Source organism: Aphelocoma coerulescens, chromosome 9, assembly GCF_041296385.1.
Source record: "Aphelocoma coerulescens isolate FSJ_1873_10779 chromosome 9, UR_Acoe_1.0, whole genome shotgun sequence".
Lineage (NCBI taxonomy): Eukaryota > Metazoa > Chordata > Aves > Passeriformes > Corvidae > Aphelocoma > Aphelocoma coerulescens.
This window is the reverse complement of record NC_091023.1, coordinates 727501-742500: the sequence shown is the minus strand read 5'-3', so window position 1 is coordinate 742500 and position 15000 is coordinate 727501. Positions and strand designations below refer to the sequence as shown.

General features: G+C 61.8%; 24 non-coding genes across 24 annotated transcripts in view; all 24 read right to left on the bottom strand.

Moving 5' to 3' along the window:
• Positions 1 to 55, bottom strand: part of LOC138115120 (5S ribosomal RNA) — a 119-nt gene extending 64 nt beyond the window's left edge. Inside the window, exon 1 of the ribosomal RNA XR_011153032.1 lies at positions 1 to 55. This exon is cut by the window's left edge and continues 64 nt beyond it. This is a non-coding gene — a ribosomal RNA (5S ribosomal RNA).
• Positions 56 to 689: 634 nt separating this feature from the next.
• LOC138115722 (5S ribosomal RNA) lies at positions 690 to 808 on the bottom strand. The gene has a single exon (XR_011153632.1). It is a non-coding gene; the product is annotated as a 5S ribosomal RNA (ribosomal RNA).
• A 605-nt stretch (positions 809 to 1413) lies between these two features.
• On the bottom strand, positions 1414 to 1532 carry LOC138115673 (5S ribosomal RNA). The gene has a single exon (XR_011153584.1). It is a non-coding gene; the product is annotated as a 5S ribosomal RNA (ribosomal RNA).
• A 605-nt stretch (positions 1533 to 2137) lies between these two features.
• On the bottom strand, positions 2138 to 2256 carry LOC138115278 (5S ribosomal RNA). The gene has a single exon (XR_011153192.1). It is a non-coding gene; the product is annotated as a 5S ribosomal RNA (ribosomal RNA).
• Positions 2257 to 2614: 358 nt separating this feature from the next.
• LOC138115108 (5S ribosomal RNA) lies at positions 2615 to 2733 on the bottom strand. Its single transcript, XR_011153021.1, has one exon. It is a non-coding gene; the product is annotated as a 5S ribosomal RNA (ribosomal RNA).
• A 358-nt stretch (positions 2734 to 3091) lies between these two features.
• On the bottom strand, positions 3092 to 3210 carry LOC138115097 (5S ribosomal RNA). The gene has a single exon (XR_011153010.1). It is a non-coding gene; the product is annotated as a 5S ribosomal RNA (ribosomal RNA).
• A 358-nt stretch (positions 3211 to 3568) lies between these two features.
• On the bottom strand, positions 3569 to 3687 carry LOC138115086 (5S ribosomal RNA). The gene has a single exon (XR_011152999.1). It is a non-coding gene; the product is annotated as a 5S ribosomal RNA (ribosomal RNA).
• A 634-nt stretch (positions 3688 to 4321) lies between these two features.
• On the bottom strand, positions 4322 to 4440 carry LOC138115075 (5S ribosomal RNA). The gene has a single exon (XR_011152988.1). It is a non-coding gene; the product is annotated as a 5S ribosomal RNA (ribosomal RNA).
• Positions 4441 to 5074: 634 nt separating this feature from the next.
• LOC138115723 (5S ribosomal RNA) lies at positions 5075 to 5193 on the bottom strand. Its single transcript, XR_011153633.1, has one exon. It is a non-coding gene; the product is annotated as a 5S ribosomal RNA (ribosomal RNA).
• A 605-nt stretch (positions 5194 to 5798) lies between these two features.
• LOC138114991 (5S ribosomal RNA) lies at positions 5799 to 5917 on the bottom strand. The gene has a single exon (XR_011152904.1). It is a non-coding gene; the product is annotated as a 5S ribosomal RNA (ribosomal RNA).
• Positions 5918 to 6522: 605 nt separating this feature from the next.
• Positions 6523 to 6641, bottom strand: LOC138115276 (5S ribosomal RNA). Its single transcript, XR_011153190.1, has one exon. It is a non-coding gene; the product is annotated as a 5S ribosomal RNA (ribosomal RNA).
• A 358-nt stretch (positions 6642 to 6999) lies between these two features.
• Positions 7000 to 7118, bottom strand: LOC138115463 (5S ribosomal RNA). The gene has a single exon (XR_011153375.1). It is a non-coding gene; the product is annotated as a 5S ribosomal RNA (ribosomal RNA).
• Positions 7119 to 7699: 581 nt separating this feature from the next.
• Positions 7700 to 7818, bottom strand: LOC138115064 (5S ribosomal RNA). Its single transcript, XR_011152977.1, has one exon. It is a non-coding gene; the product is annotated as a 5S ribosomal RNA (ribosomal RNA).
• A 633-nt stretch (positions 7819 to 8451) lies between these two features.
• LOC138115053 (5S ribosomal RNA) lies at positions 8452 to 8570 on the bottom strand. Its single transcript, XR_011152966.1, has one exon. It is a non-coding gene; the product is annotated as a 5S ribosomal RNA (ribosomal RNA).
• Positions 8571 to 9204: 634 nt separating this feature from the next.
• On the bottom strand, positions 9205 to 9323 carry LOC138115309 (5S ribosomal RNA). Its single transcript, XR_011153223.1, has one exon. It is a non-coding gene; the product is annotated as a 5S ribosomal RNA (ribosomal RNA).
• A 412-nt stretch (positions 9324 to 9735) lies between these two features.
• Positions 9736 to 9854, bottom strand: LOC138115041 (5S ribosomal RNA). Its single transcript, XR_011152954.1, has one exon. It is a non-coding gene; the product is annotated as a 5S ribosomal RNA (ribosomal RNA).
• A 358-nt stretch (positions 9855 to 10212) lies between these two features.
• On the bottom strand, positions 10213 to 10331 carry LOC138115030 (5S ribosomal RNA). Its single transcript, XR_011152943.1, has one exon. It is a non-coding gene; the product is annotated as a 5S ribosomal RNA (ribosomal RNA).
• A 358-nt stretch (positions 10332 to 10689) lies between these two features.
• LOC138115483 (5S ribosomal RNA) lies at positions 10690 to 10808 on the bottom strand. The gene has a single exon (XR_011153395.1). It is a non-coding gene; the product is annotated as a 5S ribosomal RNA (ribosomal RNA).
• Positions 10809 to 11166: 358 nt separating this feature from the next.
• LOC138115939 (5S ribosomal RNA) lies at positions 11167 to 11285 on the bottom strand. The gene has a single exon (XR_011153839.1). It is a non-coding gene; the product is annotated as a 5S ribosomal RNA (ribosomal RNA).
• An 857-nt stretch (positions 11286 to 12142) lies between these two features.
• Positions 12143 to 12261, bottom strand: LOC138115019 (5S ribosomal RNA). The gene has a single exon (XR_011152932.1). It is a non-coding gene; the product is annotated as a 5S ribosomal RNA (ribosomal RNA).
• Positions 12262 to 12895: 634 nt separating this feature from the next.
• Positions 12896 to 13014, bottom strand: LOC138115398 (5S ribosomal RNA). The gene has a single exon (XR_011153312.1). It is a non-coding gene; the product is annotated as a 5S ribosomal RNA (ribosomal RNA).
• Positions 13015 to 13425: 411 nt separating this feature from the next.
• On the bottom strand, positions 13426 to 13544 carry LOC138115008 (5S ribosomal RNA). Its single transcript, XR_011152921.1, has one exon. It is a non-coding gene; the product is annotated as a 5S ribosomal RNA (ribosomal RNA).
• Positions 13545 to 13902: 358 nt separating this feature from the next.
• Positions 13903 to 14021, bottom strand: LOC138114997 (5S ribosomal RNA). Its single transcript, XR_011152910.1, has one exon. It is a non-coding gene; the product is annotated as a 5S ribosomal RNA (ribosomal RNA).
• Positions 14022 to 14379: 358 nt separating this feature from the next.
• Positions 14380 to 14498, bottom strand: LOC138115519 (5S ribosomal RNA). Its single transcript, XR_011153430.1, has one exon. It is a non-coding gene; the product is annotated as a 5S ribosomal RNA (ribosomal RNA).
• Between the last annotated feature and the right edge of the window lie 502 nt (positions 14499 to 15000).

Genomic DNA, 15000 nt, shown 5'->3' with positions numbered 1-15000 from the left:
TTAGCTTCCGAGATCAGACGAGATCGGGCGTTCTCAGGGTGGTATGGCCGTAGGCACCCCTCAGCCCCACAGCAGCGCTCTCCAGCACACACCAGCGCCTTCCTGCCCTGCCCCAATGTCCCCCGCACCCGGCACACGGCCGCCGGCGCCACTGTCGGCAACAACCCAACCTGCAGCCAGACCCAGAGCCATACAAGCCACTCAAGCTTTTCCCGCCACGCCAACTATGTGAGGACTAACAGTCATGGCCACCAGCTCTGCCCTGCCCTCGGCAACAACAGAACCTGCAGTCGGACCCAGAGCCACACAAGCCACATAAGCCACGCCGGCCACACAAGCTTCATGAGCATCAACAGTCATGGCCACCAGCTCTGCCCTCCGCAACAATGGAACCTGCAGCCAGATCCAGAGCCATACAAGCCACTCAAGCTTTTCCAGCCACGCCAACTATGCGAGGACTAACAGTCATGGCCACCAGCTCTGCCCTGCCCTCGGCAACAACGGAACCTGCAGTCAGGAACAAGGCACCTTGTTCCAAAGACCCAGAACCAGACAAGCCACCGCAGCCATGCAATCCCTCTGAGCCACGCGAGCCACGGCCACTGTTGGCCTCGCCCTTGTGCCCCTTGGAATGGCTGCCCAAGCAAAACAAGGCACCTCTGGCCCAGAGCCCAGGACCCAGCAAAAGAAGCCTACAGCACCCGGTATTCCCAGGCGGTCTCCCATCCAAGTACTAACCGGGCCCGACCCTGCTTAGCTTCCGAGATCAGACGAGATCGGGCGTTCTCAGGCTTGTATGGCCGTAGGCACCCCTCAGCCCCACAGCAGCGCTCTCCAGCACACACCAGCGCCTTCCTGCCCTGCCCCAATGCCCCCTGCACCGGGCACACGGCCGCCAGCGCCACTGTCGGCAACAACCCAACCAGCAGCCAGACCCAGAGCCATACAAGCCACTCAAGCTTTTCCAGCCACGCCAACTATGCGAGGACTAACAGTCATGGCCACCAGCTCTTCCCTGCCCTCGGAAACAATGGAACCTGCAGCCGGACCCAGAGCCACACAAGCCACATAAGCCACGCCGGCCACGCAAGCTTCATGAGCATCAACAGTCATGGCCACCAGCTCTGCCCTTCGCAACAATGGAACCTGCAGCCAGATCCAGAGCCACACAAGCCACACAAGGCACATCACCAGTCATGGCCACCATCTCCGCCCTCGGCAACAACGGAACCTGCAGCCAGGAACAAGGCACCTTGTTCCAAAGACCCAGAACCAGACAAGCCACCGCAGCCATGCAATCCCTCTGAGCCACGCGAGCCACGGCCACTGTTGGCCTCGCCCTTGTGCCCCTTGGAATGGCTGCCCAAGCAAAACAAGGCACCTCTGGCCCAGAGCCCAGGACCCAGCAAAAGAAGCCTACAGCACCCGGTATTCCCAGGCGGTCTCCCATCCAAGTACTAACCGGGCCCGACCCTGCTTAGCTTCCGAGATCAGATGAGATCGGGCGTTCTCAGGCTTGTATGGCCGTAGGCACCCCTCAGCCCCACAGCAGCGCTCTCCAGCACACACCAGCGCCTTCCTGCCCTGCCCCAATGCCCCCCGCACCCGGCACACGGCCGCCAGCGCCACTGTCGGCAACAACCCAACCGGCAGCCAGACCCAGAGCCATACAAGCCACTCAAGCTTTTCCCGCCACGCCAACTATGCGAGGACTAACAGTCATGGCCACCAGCTCTTCCCTGCCCTCGGAAACAACGGAACCTGCAGCCGGACCCAGAGCCACACAAGCCACATAAGCCACGCCGGCCACGCAAGCTTCATGAGCATCAACAGTCATGGCCACCAGCTCTGTCCTTCGCAACAATGGAACCTGCAGCCAGATCCAGAGCCACACAAGCCACACAAGGCACATCACCAGTCATGGCCTCCATCTCCGCCCTCGGCAACAACGGAACCTGCAGCCAGGAACAAGGCACCTTGTTCCAAAGACCCAGAACCAGACAAGCCACCGCAACCATGCAATCCCTCTGAGCCACGCGAGCCACGGCCACTGTTGGCCTCGCCCTTGTGCCCCTTGGAATGGCTGCCCAAGCAAAACAAGGCACCTCTGGCCCAGAGCCCAGGACCCAGCAAAAGAAGCCTACAGCACCCGGTATTCCCGGGCGGTCTCCCATCCAAGTACTAACCGGGCCCGACCCTGCTTAGCTTCCGAGATCAGACGAGATCGGGCGTTCTCAGGGTGGTATGGCCGTAGGCACCCCTCAGCCCCACAGCAGCGCTCTCCAGCACACACCAGCGCCTTCCTGCCCTGCCCCAATGCCCCCTGCACCCGGCACACGGCCGCCAGCGCCACTGTCGGCAACAACCCAACCTGCAGCCAGACCCAGAGCCATACAAGCCACACAAGCTTTTCCAGCCACGCCAACTATGCGAGGACTAACAGTCATGGCCACCAGCTCTTCCCTGCCCTCGGAAACAAGGGAACCTGCAGCCAGATCCAGAGCCACGCAAGCCATGCAAGCCCCATGAGCCACCCTCGCCCTTGAGCTCCTTGGCACCGCTGCCCAAGCAAAACAAGGCACCTCTGGCCCAGAGCCCAGGACCCAGCAAAAGAAGCCTACAGCACCCGGTATTCCCAGGCGGTCTCCCATCCAAGTACTAACCGGGCCCGACCCTGCTTAGCTTCCGAGATCAGACGAGATCGGGCGTTCTCAGGGTGGTATGGCCGTAGGCACCCCTCAGCCCCACAGCAGCGCTCTCCAGCACACACCAGCGCCTTCCTGCCCTGCCCCAATGCCCCCCGCACCCGGCACACGGCCGCCAGCGCCACTGTCGGCAACAACCCAACCTGCAGCCAGACCGAACACCACACAAGCCACTCAAGCTTTTCCAGCCACGCCAACTATGCGAGGACTAACAGTCATGGCCACCAGCTCTGCCCTGCCCTCGGCAACAACAGAACCTGCAGCCGGACCCAGAGCCACGCAAGCCATGCAAGCCCCATGAGCCACCCTCGCCCTTGAGCTCCTTGGCACCGCTGCCCAAGCAAAACAAGGCACCTCTGGCCCAGAGCCCAGGACCCAGCAAAAGAAGCCTACAGCACCCGGTATTCCCAGGCGGTCTCCCATCCAAGTACTAACCGGGCCCGACCCTGCTTAGCTTCCGAGATCAGACGAGATCGGGCGTTCTCAGGGTGGTATGGCCGTAGGCACCCCTCAGCCCCACAGCAGCGCTCTCCAGCACACACCAGCGCCTTCCTGCCCTGCCCCAATGCCCCCCGCACCCGGCACACGGCCGCCGGCACCACTGTCGACAACAACCCAACCTGCAGCCAGACCCAGAGCCATACAAGCCACTCAAGCTTTTCCAGCCACGCCAACTATGTGAGGACTAACAGTCATGGCCACCAGCTCTGCCCTGCCCTTGGAAACAACAGAACCTGCAGCCAGATCCAGAGCCACGCAAGCCATGCAAGCCCCATGAGCCACCCTCCCGCTTGTGCTCCTTGGCACCGCTGCCCAAGCAAAACAAGGCACCTCTGGCCCAGAGCCCAGGACCCAGCAAAAGAAGCCTACAGCACCCGGTATTCCCAGGCGGTCTCCCATCCAAGTACTAACCGGGCCCGACCCTGCTTAGCTTCCGAGATCAGACGAGATCGGGCGTTCTCAGGGTGGTATGGCCGTAGGCACCCCTCAGCCCCACAGCAGCGCTCTCCAGCACACACCAGCGCCTTCCTGCCCTGCCCCAATGCTCCTCGCACCCGGCACACGGCCGCCAGCGCCACTGTCGGCAACAACCCAACCTGCAGCCAGACCCAGAGCCATACAAGCCACTCAAGCTTTTCCCGCCACGCCAACTATGTGAGGACTAACAGTCATGGCCACCAGCTCTGCCCTGCCCTCGGCAACAACAGAACCTGCAGTCGGACCCAGAGCCACACAAGCCACATAAGCCACGCCGGCCACACAAGCTTCATGAGCATCAACAGTCATGGCCACCAGCTCTGCCCTCCGCAACAATGGAACCTGCAGCCAGATCCAGACCCATACAAGCCACTCAAGCTTTTCCAGCCACGCCAACTATGCGAGGACTAACAGTCATGGCCACCAGCTCTGCCCTGCCCTCCGCAACAACGGAACCTGCAGTCAGGAACAAGGCACCTTGTTCCAAAGACCCAGAACCAGACAAGCCACCGCAGCCATGCAATCCCTCTGAGCCACGCGAGCCACGGCCACTGTTGGCCTCGCCATTGTGCCCCTTGGAATGGCTGCCCAAGCAAAACAAGGCACCTCTGGCCCAGAGCCCAGGACCCAGCAAAAGAAGCCTACAGCACCCGGTATTCCCAGGCGGTCTCCCATCCAAGTACTAACCGGGCCCGACCCTGCTTAGCTTCCGAGATCAGACGAGATCGGGCGTTCTCAGGGTGGTATGGCCGTAGGCACCCCTCAGCCCCACAGCAGCGCTCTCCAGCACACACCAGCGCCTTCCTGCCCTGCCCCAATGTCCCCCGCACCCGGCACACGGCCGCCGGCGCCACTGTCGGCAACAACCCAACCTGCAGCCAGACCCAGAGCCATACAAGCCACTCAAGCTTTTCCCGCCACGCCAACTATGTGAGGACTAACAGTCATGGCCACCAGCTCTGCCCTGCCCTCGGCAACAACAGAACCTGCAGTCGGACCCAGAGCCACACAAGCCACATAAGCCACGCCGGCCACACAAGCTTCATGAGCATCAACAGTCATGGCCACCAGCTCTGCCCTCCGCAACAATGGAACCTGCAGCCAGATCCAGAGCCATACAAGCCACTCAAGCTTTTCCAGCCACGCCAACTATGCGAGGACTAACAGTCATGGCCACCAGCTCTGCCCTGCCCTCGGCAACAACGGAACCTGCAGTCAGGAACAAGGCACCTTGTTCCAAAGACCCAGAACCAGACAAGCCACCGCAGCCATGCAATCCCTCTGAGCCACGCGAGCCACGGCCACTGTTGGCCTCGCCCTTGTGCCCCTTGGAATGGCTGCCCAAGCAAAACAAGGCACCTCTGGCCCAGAGCCCAGGACCCAGCAAAAGAAGCCTACAGCACCCGGTATTCCCGGGCGGTCTCCCATCCAAGTACTAACCGGGCCCGACCCTGCTTAGCTTCCGAGATCAGACGAGATCGGGCGTTCTCAGGCTTGTATGGCCGTAGGCACCCCTCAGCCCCACAGCAGCGCTCTCCAGCACACACCAGCGCCTTCCTGCCCTGCCCCAATGCCCCCTGCACCGGGCACACGGCCGCCAGCGCCACTGTCGGCAACAACCCAACCAGCAGCCAGACCCAGAGCCATACAAGCCACTCAAGCTTTTCCAGCCACGCCAACTATGCGAGGACTAACAGTCATGGCCACCAGCTCTTCCCTGCCCTCGGAAACAATGGAACCTGCAGCCGGACCCAGAGCCACACAAGCCACATAAGCCACGCCGGCCACGCAAGCTTCATGAGCATCAACAGTCATGGCCACCAGCTCTGCCCTTCGCAACAATGGAACCTGCAGCCAGATCCAGAGCCACACAAGCCACACAAGGCACATCACCAGTCATGGCCACCATCTCCGCCCTCGGCAACAACGGAACCTGCAGCCAGGAACAAGGCACCTTGTTCCAAAGACCCAGAACCAGACAAGCCACCGCAGCCATGCAATCCCTCTGAGCCACGCGAGCCACGGCCACTGTTGGCCTCGCCCTTGTGCCCCTTGGAATGGCTGCCCAAGCAAAACAAGGCACCTCTGGCCCAGAGCCCAGGACCCAGCAAAAGAAGCCTACAGCACCCGGTATTCCCAGGCGGTCTCCCATCCAAGTACTAACCAGGCCCGACCCTGCTTAGCTTCCGAGATCAGATGAGATCGGGTGTTCTCAGGGTGGTATGGCCGTAGGCACCCCTCAGCCCCACAGCAGCGCTCTCCAGCACACACCAGCGCCTTCCTGCCCTGCCCCAATGCCCCCCGCACCCGGCACACGGCCGCCAGCGCCACTGTCGGCAACAACCCAACCGGCAGCCAGACCCAGAGCCATACAAGCCACTCAAGCTTTTCCCGCCACGCCAACTATGTGAGGACTAACAGTCATGGCCACCAGCCCTTCCCTGCCCTCGGAAACAACGGAACCTGCAGCCGGACCCAGAGCCACACAAGCCACATAAGCCACGCCGGCCACGCAAGCTTCATGAGCATCAACAGTCATGGCCACCAGCTCTGTCCTTCGCAACAATGGAACCTGCAGCCAGATCCAGAGCCACACAAGCCACACAAGGCACATCACCAGTCATGGCCTCCATCTCCGCCCTCGGCAACAACGGAACCTGCAGCCAGGAACAAGGCACCTTGTTCCAAAGACCCAGAACCAGACAAGCCACCGCAACCATGCAATCCCTCTGAGCCACGCGAGCCACGGCCACTGTTGGCCTCGCCCTTGTGCCCCTTGGAATGGCTGCCCAAGCAAAACAAGGCACCTCTGGCCCAGAGCCCAGGACCCAGCAAAAGAAGCCTACAGCACCCGGTATTCCCGGGCGGTCTCCCATCCAAGTACTAACCGGGCCCGACCCTGCTTAGCTTCCGAGATCAGACGAGATCGGGCGTTCTCAGGGTGGTATGGCCGTAGGCACCCCTCAGCCCCACAGCAGCGCTCTCCAGCACACACCAGCGCCTTCCTGCCCTGCCCCAATGCCCCCTGCACCCGGCACACGGCCGCCAGCGCCACTGTCGGCAACAACCCAACCTGCAGCCAGACCCAGAGCCATACAAGCCACACAAGCTTTTCCAGCCACGCCAACTATGCGAGGACTAACAGTCATGGCCACCAGCTCTTCCCTGCCCTCGGCAACAACAGAACCTGCAGCCAGATCCAGAGCCACGCAAGCCATGCAAGCCCCATGAGCCACCCTCGCCCTTGTGCTCCTTGGCACCGCTGCCCAAGCAAAACAAGGCACCTCTGGCCCAGAGCCCAGGACCCAGCAAAAGAAGCCTACAGCACCCGGTATTCCCAGGCGGTCTCCCATCCAAGTACTAACCAGGCCCGACCCTGCTTAGCTTCCGAGATCAGACAAGATCGGGCGTTCTCAGGGTGGTATGGCCGTAGGCACCCCTCAGCCCCACAGCAGCGCTCTCCAGCACACACCAGCGCCTTCCTGCCCTGCCCCAATGCCCCCCGCACCCGGCACACGGCCGCCAGCGCCACTGTCGGCAACAACCCAACCTGCAGCCAGACTGAGCACCACACAAGCCACTCAAGCTTTTCCCGCCACGCCAACTATGCGAGGACTAACAGTCATGGCCACCAGCTCTGCCCTGCCCTCGGCAACAACAGAACCTGCAGTCGGACCCAGAGCCACACAAGCCACATGAGCCACGCCGGCCACACAAGCTTCATGAGCATCAACAGTCATGGCCACCAGCTCTGCCCTCCGCAACAATGGAACCTGCAGCCAGATCCAGAGCCATACAAGCCACTCAAGCTTTTCCAGCCACGCCAACTATGCGAGGACTAACAGTCATGGCCACCAGCTCTGCCCTGCCCTCGGCAACAACAGAACCTGCAGCCGGACCCAGAGCCACGCAAGCCATGCAAGCCGCATGAGCCACCCTCGCCCTTGAGCTCCTTGGCACCGCTGCCCAAGCAAAACAAGGCACCTCTGGCCCAGAGCCCAGGACCCAGCAAAAGAAGCCTACAGCACCCGGTATTCCCAGGCGGTCTCCCATCCAAGTACTAACCGGGCCCGACCCTGCTTAGCTTCCGAGATCAGACGAGATCGGGCGTTCTCAGGGTGGTATGGCCGTAGGCACCCCTCAGCCCCACAGCAGCGCTCTCCAGCACACACCAGCGCCTTCCTGCCCTGCCCCAATGCCCCCCGCACCCGGCACACGGCCGCCAGCGCCACTGTCGGCAACAACCCAACCTGCAGCCAGACCCAGAGCCATGCAAGCCACTCAAGCTTTTCCAGCCACGCCAACTATGTGAGGACTAACAGTCATGGCCACCAGCTCTGCCCTGCCCTCTGCCCTGCCCTCCCTGCAGTCGGACCCAGAGCCACACAAGCCACATAAGCCACGCCGGCCACACAAGCTTCATGAGCATCAACAGTCATGGCCACCAGCTCTGCCCTCCGCAACAATGGAACCTGCAGCCAGATCCAGAGCCATACAAGCCACTCAAGCTTTTCCAGCCACGCCAACTATGCGAGGACTAACAGTCATGGCCACCAGCTCTGCCCTGCCCTCGGCAACAACGGAACCTGCAGTCAGGAAGCAGGCACCTTGTTCCAAAGACCCAGAACCAGACAAGCCACCGCAGCCATGCAATCCCTCTGAGCCACGCGAGCCACGGCCACTGTTGGCCTCGCCCTTGTGCCCCTTGGAATGGCTGCCCAAGCAAAACAAGGCACCTCTGGCCCAGAGCCCAGGACCCAGCAAAAGAAGCCTACAGCACCCGGTATTCCCAGGCGGTCTCCCATCCAAGTACTAACCGGGCCCGACCCTGCTTAGCTTCCGAGATCAGACGAGATCGGGCGTTCTCAGGGTGGTATGGCCGTAGGCACCCCTCAGCCCCACAGCAGCGCTCTCCAGCACACACCAGCGCCTTCCTGCCCTGCCCCAATGCCCCCCGCACCCGGCACACGGCCGCCAGCGCCACTGTCGGCAACAACCCAACCTGCAGCCAGACCCAGAGCCATACAAGCCACTCAAGCTTTTCCCGCCACGCCAACTATGTGAGGACTAACAGTCATGGCCACCAGCTCTGCCCTGCCCTCGGCAACAACAGAACCTGCAGTCGGACCCAGAGCCACACAAGCCACATAAGCCACGCCGGCCACACAAGCTTCATGAGCATCAACAGTCATGGCCACCAGCTCTGCCCTCCGCAACAATGGAACCTGCAGCCAGATCCAGAGCCATACAAGCCACTCAAGCTTTTCCAGCCACGCCAACTATGCGAGGACTAACAGTCATGGCCACCAGCTCTGCCCTGCCCTCGGCAACAACGGAACCTGCAGTCAGGAAGCAGGCACCTTGTTCCAAAGACCCAGAACCAGACAAGCCACCGCAGCCATGCAATCCCTCTGAGCCACGCGAGCCACGGCCACTGTTGGCCTCGCCCTTGTGCCCCTTGGAATGGCTGCCCAAGCAAAACAAGGCACCTCTGGCCCAGAGCCCAGAACCCAGCAAAAGAAGCCTACAGCACCCAGTATTCCCAGGCGGTCTCCCATCCAAGTACTAACCAGGCCCGACCCTGCTTAGCTTCCGAGATCAGACGAGATCGGGCGTTCTCAGGGTGGTATGGCCGTAGGCACCCCTCAGCCCCACAGCAGCGCTCTCCAGCACACACCAGCGCCTTCCTGCCCTGCCCCAATGCCCCCCGCACCCGGCACACGGCCGCCAGCGCCACTGTCGGCAACAACCCAACCTGCAGCCAGACCCAGAGCCATGCAAGCCACTCAAGCTTTTCCAGCCACGCCAACTATGCGAGGACTAACAGTCATGGCCACCAGCTCTTCCCTGCCCTCCGCAACAACGGAACCTGCAGTCAGGAACAAGGCACCTTGTTCCAAAGACCCAGAACCAAACAAGCCACCGCAAGCCATGCAATCCCTCTGAGCCACGCGAGCCACGGCCACTGTTGGCCTCGCCCTTGTGCCCCTTGGAATGGCTGCCCAAGCAAAACAAGGCACCTCTGGCCCAGAGCCCAGGACCCAGCAAAAGAAGCCTACAGCACCCGGTATTCCCAGGCGGTCTCCCATCCAAGTACTAACCGGGCCCGACCCTGCTTAGCTTCCGAGATCAGACGAGATCGGGCGTTCTCAGGGTGGTATGGCCGTAGGCACCCCTCAGCCCCACAGCAGCGCTCTCCAGCACACACCAGCGCCTTCCTGCCCTGCCCCAATGCCCCCCGCACCCGGCACACGGCCGCCAGCGCCACTGTCGGCAACAACCCAACCTGCAGCCAGACCGAACACCACACAAGCCACTCAAGCTTTTCCAGCCACGCCAACTATGCGAGGACTAACAGTCATGGCCACCAGCTCTGCCCTGCCCTCGGCAACAACAGAACCTGCAGCCGGACCCAGAGCCACGCAAGCCATGCAAGCCCCATGAGCCACCCTCGCCCTTGAGCTCCTTGGCACCGCTGCCCAAGCAAAACAAGGCACCTCTGGCCCAGAGCCCAGGACCCAGCAAAAGAAGCCTACAGCACCCGGTATTCCCAGGCGGTCTCCCATCCAAGTACTAACCGGGCCCGACCCTGCTTAGCTTCCGAGATCAGACGAGATCGGGCGTTCTCAGGGTGGTATGGCCGTAGGCACCCCTCAGCCCCACAGCAGCGCTCTCCAGTACACACCAGCGCCTTCCTGCCCTGCCCCAATGCCCCCCGCACCCGGCACACGGCCGCCAGCGCCACTGTCGGCAACAACCCAACCTGCAGCCAGACCCAGAGCCATACAAGCCACTCAAGCTTTTCCCGCCACGCCAACTATGCGAGGACTAACAGTCATGGCCACCAGCTCTTCCCTGCCCTCGGAAACAAGGGAACCTGCAGCCAGATCCAGAGCCACGCAAGCCATGCAAGCCCCATGAGCCACCCTCCCCCTTGTGCCCCTTGGAATGGCTGCCCAAGCAAAACAAGGCACCTCTGGCCCAGAGCCCAGGACCCAGCAAAAGAAGCCTACAGCACCCGGTATTCCCAGGCGGTCTCCCATCCAAGTACTAACCGGGCCCGACCCTGCTTAGCTTCCGAGATCAGACAAGATCGGGCGTTCTCAGGGTGGTATGGCCGTAGGCACCCCTCAGCCCCACAGCAGCGCTCTCCAGCACACACCAGTGCCTTCCTGCCCTGCCCCAATGCCCCCCGCACCCGGCACACGGCCGCCAGCGCCACTGTCGGCAACAACCCAACCTGCAGCCAGACCGAACACCACACAAGCCACTCAAGCTTTTCCAGCCACGCCAACTATGCGAGGACTAACAGTCATGGCCACCAGCTCTGCCCTGCCCTCGGCAACAACAGAACCTGCAGCCGGACCCAGAGCCACGCAAGCCATGCAAGACCCATGAGCCACCCTCGCCCTTGAGCTCCTTGGCACCGCTGCCCAAGCAAAACAAGGCACCTCTGGCCCAGAGCCCAGGACCCAGCAAAAGAAGCCTACAGCACCCGGTATTCCCAGGCGGTCTCCCATCCAAGTACTAACCAGGCCCGACCCTGCTTAGCTTCCGAGATCAGACGAGATCGGGCGTTCTCAGGGTGGTATGGCTGTAGGCACCCCTCAGCCCCACAGCAGCGCTCTCCAGCACACACCAGCGCCTTCCTGCCCTGCCCCAATGCCCCCCGCACCCGGCACACGGTCGCCAACGCCACTGTCGGCAACAACCCACCCAGCAGCCAGACCCAGAGCCATACAAGCCACTCAAGCTTTTCCAGCCACGCCAACTATGCGAGGACTAACAGTCATGGCCACCAGCTCTGCCCTGCCCTCGGCAACAACAGAACCTGCAGTCGGACCCAGAGCCACACAAGCCACATAAGCCACGCCGGCCACACAAGCTTCATGAGCATCAACAGTCATGGCCACCAGCTCTGCCCTCCGCAACAATGGAACCTGCAGCCAGATCCAGAGCCATACAAGCCACTCAAGCTTTTCCAGCCACGCCAACTATGCGAGGACTAACAGTCATGGCCACCAGCTCTGCCCTGCCCTCGGCAACAACAGAACCTGCAGTCGGACCCAGAGCCACACAAGCCACATAAGCCACGCCGGCCACACAAGCTTCATGAGCATCAACAGTCATGGCCACCAGCTCTGCCCTCCGCAACAATGGAACCTGCAGCCAGATCCAGAGCCATACAAGCCACTCAAGCTTTTCCAGCCACGCCAACTATGCGAGGACTAACAGTCATGGCCACCAGCTCTGCCCTGCCCTCGGCAACAACGGAACCTGCAGTCAGGAAGCAGGCACCTTGTTCCAAAGACCCAGAACCAGACAAGCCACCGCAGCCATGCAATCCCTCTGAGCCACGCGAGCCACGGCCACTGTTGGCCTCGCCCTTGTGCCCCTTGGAATGGCTGCCCAAGCAAAACAAGGCACCTCTGGCCCAGAGCCCAGGACCCAGCAAAAGAAGCCTACAGCACCCGGTATTCCCAGGCGGTCTCCCATCCAAGTACTAACCGGGCCCGACCCTGCTTAGCTTCCGAGATCAGACGAGATCGGGCGTTCTCAGGGTGGTATGGCCGTAGGCACCCCTCAGCCCCACAGCAGCGCTCTCCAGCACACACCAGCGCCTTCCTGCCCTGCCCCAATGCCCCCTGCACCCGGCACACGGCCGCCAGCGCCACTGTCGGCAACAACCCAACCTGCAGCCAGACCCAGAGCCATACAAGCCACTCAAGCTTTTCCCGCCACGCCAACTATGTGAGGACTAACAGTCATGGCCACCAGCTCTGCCCTGCCCTCGGCAACAACAGAACCTGCAGTCGGACCCAGAGCCACACAAGCCACATAAGCCACGCCGGCCACACAAGCTTCATGAGCATCAACAGTCATGGCCACCAGCTCTGCCCTCCGCAACAATGGAACCTGCAGCCAGATCCAGAGCCATACAAGCCACTCAAGCTTTTCCAGCCACGCCAACTATGCGAGGACTAACAGTCATGGCCACCAGCTCTGCCCTGCCCTCCGCAACAACGGAACCTGCAGTCAGGAACAAGGCACCTTGTTCCAAAGACCCAGAACCAGACAAGCCACCGCAGCCATGCAATCCCTCTGAGCCACGCGAGCCACGGCCACTGTTGGCCTCGCCCTTGTGCCCCTTGGAATGGCTGCCCAAGCAAAACAAGGCACCTCTGGCCCAGAGCCCAGAACCCAGCAAAAGAAGCCTACAGCACCCAGTATTCCCAGGCGGTCTCCCATCCAAGTACTAACCGGGCCCGACCCTGCTTAGCTTCCGAGATCAGACGAGATCGGGCGTTCTCAGGGTGGTATGGCCGTAGGCACCCCTCAGCCCCACAGCAGCGCTCTCCAGCACACACCAGCGCCTTCCTGCCCTGCCCCAATGCCCCCCGCACCCGGCACACGGCCGCCAGCGCCACTGTCGGCAACAACCCAACCTGCAGCCAGACCCAGAGCCATGCAAGCCACTCAAGCTTTTCCAGCCACGCCAACTATGCGAGGACTAACAGTCATGGCCACCAGCTCTGCCCTGCCCTCCGCAACAACGGAACCTGCAGTCAGGAACAAGGCACCTTGTTCCAAAGACCCAGAACCAGACAAGCCACCGCAGCCATGCAATCCCTCTGAGCCACGCGAGCCACGGCCACTGTTGGCCTCGCCCTTGTGCCCCTTGGAATGGCTGCCCAAGCAAAACAAGGCACCTCTGGCCCAGAGCCCAGGACCCAGCAAAAGAAGCCTACAGCACCCGGTATTCCCAGGCGGTCTCCCATCCAAGTACTAACCGGGCCCGACCCTGCTTAGCTTCCGAGATCAGACGAGATCGGGCGTTCTCAGGGTGGTATGGCCGTAGGCACCCCTCAGCCCCACAGCAGCGCTCTCCAGCACACACCAGCGCCTTCCTGCCCTGCCCCAATGCCCCCCGCACCCGGCACACGGCCGCCAGCGCCACTGTCGGCAACAACCCAACCTGCAGCCAGACCGAACACCACACAAGCCACTCAAGCTTTTCCAGCCACGCCAACTATGCGAGGACTAACAGTCATGGCCACCAGCTCTGCCCTGCCCTCGGCAACAACAGAACCTGCAGCCGGACCCAGAGCCACGCAAGCCATGCAAGCCCCATGAGCCACCCTCGCCCTTGAGCTCCTTGGCACCGCTGCCCAAGCAAAACAAGGCACCTCTGGCCCAGAGCCCAGGACCCAGCAAAAGAAGCCTACAGCACCCGGTATTCCCAGGCGGTCTCCCATCCAAGTACTAACCGGGCCCGACCCTGCTTAGCTTCCGAGATCAGACGAGATCGGGCGTTCTCAGGGTGGTATGGCCGTAGGCACCCCTCAGCCCCACAGCAGCGCTCTCCAGTACACACCAGCGCCTTCCTGCCCTGCCCCAATGCCCCCCGCACCCGGCACACGGCCGCCAGCGCCACTGTCGGCAACAACCCAACCTGCAGCCAGACCCAGAGCCATACAAGCCACTCAAGCTTTTCCCGCCACGCCAACTATGCGAGGACTAACAGTCATGGCCACCAGCTCTTCCCTGCCCTCGGAAACAAGGGAACCTGCAGCCAGATCCAGAGCCACGCAAGCCATGCAAGCCCCATGAGCCACCCTCCCCCTTGTGCCCCTTGGAATGGCTGCCCAAGCAAAACAAGGCACCTCTGGCCCAGAGCCCAGGACCCAGCAAAAGAAGCCTACAGCACCCGGTATTCCCAGGCGGTCTCCCATCCAAGTACTAACCGGGCCCGACCCTGCTTAGCTTCCGAGATCAGACGAGATTGGGCGTTCTCAGGGTGGTATGGCCGTAGGCACCCCTCAGCCCCACAGCAGCGCTCTCCAGCACACACCAGCGCCTTCCTGCCCTGCCCCAATGCTCCTCGCACCCGGCACACGGCCGCCAGCGCCACTGTCGGCAACAACCCAACCTGCAGCCAGACCCAGAGCCATACAAGCCACTCAAGCTTTTCCCGCCACGCCAACTATGTGAGGACTAACAGTCATGGCCACCAGCTCTGCCCTGCCCTCGGCAACAACAGAACCTGCAGTCGGACCCAGAGCCACACAAGCCACATAAGCCACGCCGGCCACACAAGCTTCATGAGCATCAACAGTCATGGCCACCAGCTCTGCCCTCCGCAACAATGGAACCTGCAGCCAGATCCAGAGCCATACAAGCCACTCAAGCTTTTCCCGCCACGCCAACTATGCGAGGACTAACAGTCATGGCCACCAGCTCTGCCCTGCCCTCGGCAACAACGGAACCTGCAGTCAGGAACAAGGCACCTTGTTCCAAAGACCCAGAACCAGACAAG